At 43.3% G+C, this 8,749-nt stretch overlaps 1 pseudogene; it reads right to left on the reverse strand.

Annotated features, from left to right (window-relative positions):
• Nucleotides 1-7,693: 7,693 nt before the first annotated feature.
• Nucleotides 7,694-8,287, reverse strand: LOC111536439 (annotated as a pseudogene).
• Nucleotides 8,288-8,749: the final 462 nt, after the last annotated feature.

Genomic DNA, 8,749 nt, shown 5'->3' on the forward strand with positions numbered 1-8,749 from the left:
TTTCACCATGTTGGCCAGGTTGGTCTCTAACTCCCGATCTCAAGTGATCCGCCCACCTCGGCCTCCCAAAGTTCTGGGATTCCAGGCATGAGCCACCGCGCCCGGTCTCGGTTTATTTTTATATTCCCTGCTTGGCATGGATGTGCTTCTTAAAACTGGGATTTATGGCTTTAATCAATACAGAAAAAATTGTCAGCCATTATGTTTTAAAATATCAATTCTCCATCATCCCACTATCCCTACAATCTTTCTGGTTTCTCCTTGGGGAGTTCCTGTTAGAGATATATTTAACTATCTCATTCTATCCTGGATAACCTCTTTTTCATATGCTCCATAATTCATGTATTCCATCTTTTTATCTTGTTGTGCTGCATTTTGAGTAAATTCTTCAGATATGTTCTCCAGTTCAGTAATTCTCTTCAGCAATGTTAAATATGATATAAAAGTCCACTGAGTTTTAGATTTCAATATTTATATATTTCATTTCTAGGAGACCAATTTGGTTCAAAATCTGTTGGTTATTTTTAAAATAGCGACTTGTTCTTATGGATGACAGTGCTTCCATTTATGTCTTTAATCGTTTTAAACAGATTCATTTTATCCTTTCCATTAGGTTGTTATATTATTTGAGGTACTTTGGGGCTATTGATCTGCAGTTTTGCACCCGCTTTTTCTCCCCGTGGAATCTTTTCCTTTTCTGTTTTATTATTTATTTACTTATTTATTTTTATGTATTCGAGACAGAGTTTCACTCTGTCGCCCACGCTGGAATGCGTGATCTCAGCTCATTATAACCTCTGTCTCCTGGGTACAAGCAATTCTCCTGCCTCAGCCCCCTGAATAGCTGGGATTACAGGTGGGCGCCACCACATCCGGCTAATTTTTGTATTTTTAGTAGGGACAGAGTTTCACCATGTTGGCCGACTGGTCTTGAACTCCTGACCTCAGGTGATCTGCCCGCCTTGTCCTCCCAAAGTGCTGGGATTACAGGCATGAGTCACTGTGCCCAGCCGTGTTTATAATTCAGAGTTTAAGTGCAACGTCGGTGGAGCTTTACCTCTGTGGTCCTGTGTATCTCAGGTTTGGGATGTGGGCTTCCTAAAGTATTTTTGTATTTGTTTCTGCCAGACACCAGAGACTGGGAAAAATTTTTATGTCAACTTTTCATTGTAGGAGTTCTTGGTCCATGCAGGTCGTATGGTACGGCTCAGGGTTATACATTTTTCAGGGGAGATATTTTTCCACCCAGAGGCCAGGCAACTAAATACATTCTTCGTTGTCAGCTTGTGCTAGTAGGTAGGTGTTTTTCTTTTCTTTTTTTTTTTTTTTTGAGGCGGAGTCTGTCGCCCGGGCTGGAGTGCAGTGGCCGGATCTCAGCTCACTGCAAGCTCCGCCTCCTGGGTTCATGCCATTCTCCTGCCTCAGCCTCCCAAGTAGCTGGGACTACAGGCACCCGCCACCTCGCCAGGCTAGTTTTTTGTAATTTTTTAGTAGAGACGGAGTTTCACCGGGTTAGCCAGGATGGTCTCGATCTCCTGACCTCGTGATCCGCCCGCCTCGGCCTCCCGAAGTGCTGGGATTACAGGCTTGAGCCACCGCACCCGGCCAGGTAGGTGTTTTTCTTTTCCACTTTTTACTAATGGTTCATCTCTTCAAGGCCCAGGAGTTATGTAGAATATGACATTCCAATTCCTTGCCTCATGCAAGTCAAAGGAATTCATTGTGAAGCTAAACCATCATTAGATTGAAAGAGTTAAATAAAAACATTTATAGACAAAGAGTTACACAAATTTACTACCAACACATCCTTGTGGGCCAGGCACTGTGGCTCATGCCTATAATCTCAACACTTTGGGAGGCTGAGATAGGAGGATGGCTTGAGCCCAGGTGTTCGAGACCAGCCTGGGCAGCATAGCGAGACCCCATCTCAAAAAAACAAAAATTTGTTTAAATCCTTACTGAGAAAAAAAAGCAAAGGATTTTCATAAGGAAAAAGATATTTGAGCAAGGAAACAAGAGTTCCGATGGAAGACCTATGAGAACAAATATATTGGTAAATGTGTAAGTAAAGCTAAACAGGAATTTACTACATATTTTTAAGGATGGTTATTAAAGGGGCATTAAAACATAATGGAACTTCAGGTTATGAGTTGCATACAATAAAATAAACTAAAAAAGAACGAAAAACACATAATGGAACTAAGATACTGGACAAAAACAGCATGTAAAATGGAGAAAATTAGATCAAATAGGATTAAAACTTAGGAGGACATGTAATCAAAAGGGACTTTTGATAGTTTAGTTTCTGGTTAGTTTAATCCAGAAAATTTTATTTTCCCATGAACAAGAAATCCAGAAACAAGTGACACTTGGGTGAGTTAAGTTAGTGGTTCCTTAGTGCCAGTGCAGACCCTCCATCTTCACCTCTGACCTCTTTCTTTGATGCCCACGGTAATGTGCCAACCCAATGTCTAGATTCCTTCCATCTTTAGATCTCTCTTTGTTCAATCTATTGAGGGATTTCCATTTCTGACCTTGAAGTACTTTCTTCTGTGTATGCATATATATTTTCCCCTAAATTGGAATCATGCTGTGCGTTCCATTTTGTTACCTGTCCTTCTAAAAATATTTATCATTAAAACATTTAGCATAAATATAGGGAAGTCCCTAATTTCTTTTATTCTTTTTTTTTTTTTTTTTTTTTAAGATGGAGTTTCACTCTTGTTGCCCAGGCTGGAGTGCAATGGCGTGATCTCGGCTCATCGCAACCTCTGCCTCCTGGGTTCAAGCAATTGTCTTGTCTCAGCCACCCGAGTAGCTGGGATTATAGGCATGCGCCAGCACGCCCAGCTAATTTTGTATTTTTAGTAGAGACAGGGTTTCTCCATGTTGGTCAGGCTGGTCTCAAACTCCCGGCCTCAGGTGATCTGCCTGCCTCGGCCTCCCAAAGTGCTGGGATTACAGGCGTGAGCCACCGTGCCCAGCCAAAATCTTGATTTCTTATAACCAGAAAGGTGGAAGCTACTCAAGTGTCCATAAATGAATGAATGCACAAACAAAATGTGGTGTATCCATACAATGGAGTATCATTCAACCTTAAAAAAGGAAGGGGCTGGGTGTGGTGGTGCATGCCTGTAATCACAACCCTTTGAGAGGCTGAGGTGGGAGGATCCCTTGAGCCCACGAGTTTGAGACCAGCCTGGGCAGCATAGGGAGACCCTATTTCTATACAAAATTAAAAAAAAAAATTAGCTAGAGGCCAGGCTCGGTGGTTCACGCCTGTAATCCCAGCACTTTTGGAGGCCAACGTGGGAGGATCACCTGAGGTCAGGAGATTGAGACCAGTCTGGCCAACATGGTGAAACCCCATCTCTATTAAAAATACAAAAAATTAGCTGGGTGTGGTGGCGCACGCCTGTAATCTCAGCTACTTGGGAGGCTGAGGCAGGAGAATTGCTTGAACCTGGGAGGTGGAGGTTGCAGTGAGTTGAGATCATGCCATTGCACTCCAGCCTGGGCAACAAAGCGAGATTCTGTCTCAAAAAAAAAAAAAAAACAAAAGAAACAACAAAAAAAAAACAACTTAGCCAGGTCGCATTTTTAGTCCCAGCTACTCAGGAGGCTGGCGTGGAAGGATTGCTTGAACCCAGGAATTTGAGGTTACAGTGAACTATAATTGTGCCAGAGTGCTCCAACCTGTGTGAGAGTGAGACCTTGTCTCTAAAAAGGAAGGAAATTCTGATGTGTGATACAACATGGATGAACCTGATGGACATTATGCTAAGTGAAATAAGGCAGTTATGAAAAAAACAAATACTGTATGATTCCACCTATATGAGATACCTAGAATAGTCACGTTCGTAGAGACAGAAAACATAATAGTGGCTGCTAGGGGCTGGAAACTGTGAGGAATGGGGAGCTGTTGCTTAATGGGTACAGTTTTCGTTTTGCAAGACAAAAACGTTCTGGAGATTGGTTGCACAATGTGAATATACTTAACACCATTGGACTGTATACTTTAAAATGATTAAGATGGGCCGGGGCCAGGGGCTCACGCCTGTAATCCCAGTACTTTGGGAGGCCAAGGCAGGCAGGTCACTTGAGGTCAGGAGTTCCAGACCAGCCTGGCCAACATGATGAAACCCCTGTCTCTATTAAAAATACAAAAATTAGCTGGGCGTGGTGGCCGGGTGCCTATAATCCCAGCTACTCGGGAGGTTGAGGCAGAAGAATCGCTTGAACCCTGGAGGCGGAGGTGGCAGTGAGCCGAGATCGTGCCACTGCACTCCAGCCTGGGCGACAGAGTGAGACTCTATCTCAAAATAAATGATCTCAAAATAAAATGATTAAGATGACAAACTTCATGTTGTGTGCATTTTAGCACAGTTAATTTTTTTTTTTTTTTTTTTTGAGAGGGAGTCTCACTATTGTTGCACAGGCTGGAGTGCAATGGCATGATCTCAGCTCACTGCAACCTCTGTCTCCTGGGTTCAAGTGATTCTCCTGCCTCAGCCTCCCCAGGAGCTGGGGTTACAGGCACCTGCCACCACGCCAAACTAATTTTTGTATTTTTAGTAGAGACGAGGTTTTGCCATGTTGGCCAAGCTGGTCTCGAACTCCTGACCTCAGGTGATCTGCCTGCCTCAGCCTCCCAAAGTGCTGGGATTACAGGTGCGAGCCACCATGCCCAACTGGTTAAAATTTATTTAGGGGAAAAAATTAGCCAGGCATGGTGGTGTGCGCCTGTGGTTCTAGCTACTCAGGAGTCTGAGGTAGGAGGATCACTTGAGCTAAGAGGTTGATGCTGCAGTGAGCTAGGATTGTACCACTGCACTCCAGCATGGGCGACAGAGTAAGACCCTGTCTTAAAAAAAAAGGGTAAGGGGGAGAAAAATAATCTTGATTCCTATTTTGAATGGGCAATACGTACACATGGTACCAAAATCAGAAAATGCAAAAAGACATACAATGTTCTCACTATGGGCCTTCCCTGTCATCTAGTCTTCTCACCTGTCCCACAACCACCCATCTACTCATCATCTCCCTTGAGCATCAGTTGACACCCGTTTTTTTTTTGAGACGGAGACTCGCTCTGTAACCCAGGCTGGAGTGCAGTGGCGTGATCTCGGCTCACTGCAACCTCTGCCTCCCAGGTTCAAGCAATTCTCCTGCCTCAGTCTTCTGAGTGGCTGGGATTACAGACATGTGCCACCAAGCCCAGCTAATTCTTATATTTTTAGTAGAGATGGGGTTTCACCATGTTGGTAAGGCTTGTCTCGAACTCCTGACCTAATGATCCGCCAGCCTCGACCTCCCAAAGTGCTGGGATTACAGGTGTGAGCCACTGTGCCTGGCCACCACTTTCTTGTGTGTCTTTTCATAGGTATTCTATGACTCATTCTTTCATATAGCTATATGTTATTTAATTGTGCATTGTGCATAAGCACCATACTTTCACCATTCCCTTGATAGTGATCATTCAGTTGTTTCTAGCTTGACATTTCTTTGAAATTTCCTCTTCTAATAAAAAAATTACACTCCATTAGACATGTATTTATTTCACATATTCTTTGTTTTAATTATATTTATTTTAATAGGCAATATATTCACAGGGTTCAAAATTCAGGAAGCACAAGAGGGTAAACATTAAAATATCCCCCTGCCACTGCTGACTCCCAGGTCAACATATTTCCTTCTGGGCTTGTCATGTATTTGCCTGTTTCTTCACAAATCCATTCCCTGCTCTTTGTCAGCTCTGTTTTCTATTGCAGGAAACTACATTTCCCAGGTTCCTTTGCTTGGTGGCTTCTGGCTAGCTTCAGGCAATGGAGGAAGGGCAGGCACTGGTACAGACTGGAGGGTGCAAGGAAGGCAGAGCCAAGGTATTTCTCTGTCTCCTCATGCTTTACATAGGGTTTCCCGCAGTTGCTGCAACTTCTTGGCTCCAGCTCCCCTCCGGGCAGCCCCCACCATGATTCTACTACTGCTGAATTGGCCCAGCTTCTAGGATCTGGTAACAACACCTCCTCCCTGTGTTCCTTCATCCGTAAGGCTGGTAGTCATTTCTTGCTATTAATACCTTTAAGGTTAATTCATAATCTTCTATTTGGTGTCCTAACTCTTTATCACCTGTGTGGCCAGTTTCTTCTATTAATTTCCCTCTGAACGAAATACTATTATCTGTTTCTTGTATGTGTCTTTCCAGAATATTTTATGCATATAGAAGTAAATTATATCTGTTCTCTCCCTTCTATTTTTTTCACAAATGATAACATATTTTATACCCTATCCAACACTTTGCTTTTTCATTTGCAATAATCCTGGAGTTCTATATAAGATTCTAAAGATTCTCTCCATTCTTTTTTTTTTTTTATTTTTTTGATATGGAGTCTCACTCTGTTGCCCAGGCTGGAGTGTGATGGCACGATCTCAGCTCACTGCAACCTCTGCCTCCTGGGTTCAAGCAATTCTCCAGCCTCAGCCTCTTGAGTAGCTGGGATTACAGTCACCCACCATCATGCTCGGCTAATTTTTGTTTTTTTGTAGAGATGGGGTTTCACCATGTTGGCCAGGCTGGTCTTGAACTCCTGGCCTCAGATGATCTGCCCGCTTTGGCCTCCCAAAGTGCTGGGATTACAGGCATGAGCCACCGTGGCTGGCTGCTTTCTATTCCTTTTAATCCAACAAGGAGATGTACTGCAATTAAATTGTTGGAACACAATCATGCTTATTTGTTTATGTATTGTCTATGGCTGACTGCTTTCATATTGTGAGTTTTGTCCAATTCTTTGTTCGAGAAGCCAAGAACCTGGACACCTTCTACTGATAATGATACCAGTCCCTTATTGATGGATATTAGGTTACTTAAGCTTTCCTGCTATTACAAACAATTCTGTGAATAATCTTGAATTATACCATATCATGAACTTTGGAAAAAATTGTAGACTTAGAATTGCTGGGTCAGTGGGTATGTGTGTTTAAAAACCTTTTTTTTTTTTTTTTTTTTGTTTTTGAGACAGGGTCTCTCTCTGTCACCCAGGCTAGAGTGCAGTGGCATGATCATAACTCACTGCAGCTTCTGACTCCTGGGCTCAAGTGATCCTCCAGCTTCTGCCTCCCAAGTAGCTAGGAGTACAGGCATGCACCACCATGTCCAGCAATTTTTTTTTTTTGTAGAAACGAAGTTTAGCTATGCTGCCCAGGCTACTCTTGAACTCCTGGGCTCAAACGATCCTCTCACCCCAGCTTCCCAAAGGGATTATAGACGTGAGCTTCCTCACCTGGCCTTGAAACTGATTTTTTTTTTTGGATACAGGGTCTCTCGCTATCACCCAGGTTGGAGTGCAGTAGCGTGATCATAATTCACTGCAGCCTCTAACTCCTGGGCTTAAGCGTTCCTCCTACCTCAGCCTCCTGAGTAGCTGGGACTACAGGTGAGCACCACCACGCCAAGCTAATTTTTTGTATATTTAGTAGAGAAGGGGTTTCACCAGGTTGCCCAGGCTGGTCTCGAACTCCTGGACTGAAGTGATCTGTCCGCCTCAGCCTCTCAGAGTGCTGGGATTACAGGCATGAGTCACCATGTCCGGCTGAAAGCTTTTTTTTTTTTTTCAAGCAGATAAAGGCTTTTTTTATTTTAATGACTGATCTGTGTAATCACGGAGGCCAGTATGTAAAGACAAAGGGGGAGCTTTTATTTCTTGATCTTTTCCTCCTTGGACAAAGTCTTGATGATCTCCTCCTTATTGGCCTGGAGGCGCTCTTGGTGCTTGCGTTCTTCCTTGGTCTTGGACCTGCGGGCCACAGCCCGGTCAGCCAGGAGTTTCTTGCAGGCCTTGTCTGTCTTCAGCTTGTGGATGTGTTCTGTGAAAATCCGCTTGTTTTTGAACACATTCCCCTTCACCTTCAGGCACAGGCTGTGATTCACGTAGCAATCAGTCTTCTTAGATTCGTGATATCTTCTGAGCAGCCTGCAGAATCCTCATTTTCCTCATCCACATGATCTTCTCTGACATTCAGGCATTGGCTGTGCCCTTTTGCTTACCTACGCCCATGTGCCTGCCCTTCTGGCTGCCCAAGGTGTTTTCCGGCATCGTGGCTGGGAATGGACAGTCACAGGCTTGCAAATGATCAGCCCATCTTCGATCAGCTTCTGCATCTGCTGACTGGAGCTGGCGTTGGCGATTTCATTGGCCTCATTGGGATCCAACCAGACCTTGTTCTTGCCACAGTGGAGGACACTAGAGATGAGCCTCTTCGGAAGCCTGAGCATACTCATGGCTGAGGCCACAGCAGCGAAAGGTAAGAGCTCCCTGAAAGCTTTTTAAACATAAAATTTCAAAAATATATTCTTGATAGGCATGGGAACAAAACATCAAGGGTTCCAGGGAAACAGTATGTTGGATTGAATCTTTTGATTTTTTTTTTGTATATGAGAACATGGTCAAAGTCATTTCTCATAAACAGCACAATTTTACATTATTAAATGTGTTTTAAAAAGTAGGTATTTTGAAAGTCTTTCATGTATACAAGCAAGTGAAGACAAAAGGGCAGGCCTCTATAATTACCTTGAGTTTTTCAAAAAGTTCAAGTACTACTAGGTTAGCAAAATTCGAGAGCTCTGTCGGGTTTTCTTGATTGTGAATTGGCACAGTAATTATCCACTGAGGATGACCAATTTGGCTATGATTTAAAAAAAATAATCTCTGAGCATTCAAAATCTACTGCAACTCTCTGTTCTGGGAATAAT

Source organism: Piliocolobus tephrosceles, chromosome 12 (assembly GCF_002776525.5).
Source record: "Piliocolobus tephrosceles isolate RC106 chromosome 12, ASM277652v3, whole genome shotgun sequence".
NCBI lineage: Eukaryota > Metazoa > Chordata > Mammalia > Primates > Cercopithecidae > Piliocolobus > Piliocolobus tephrosceles.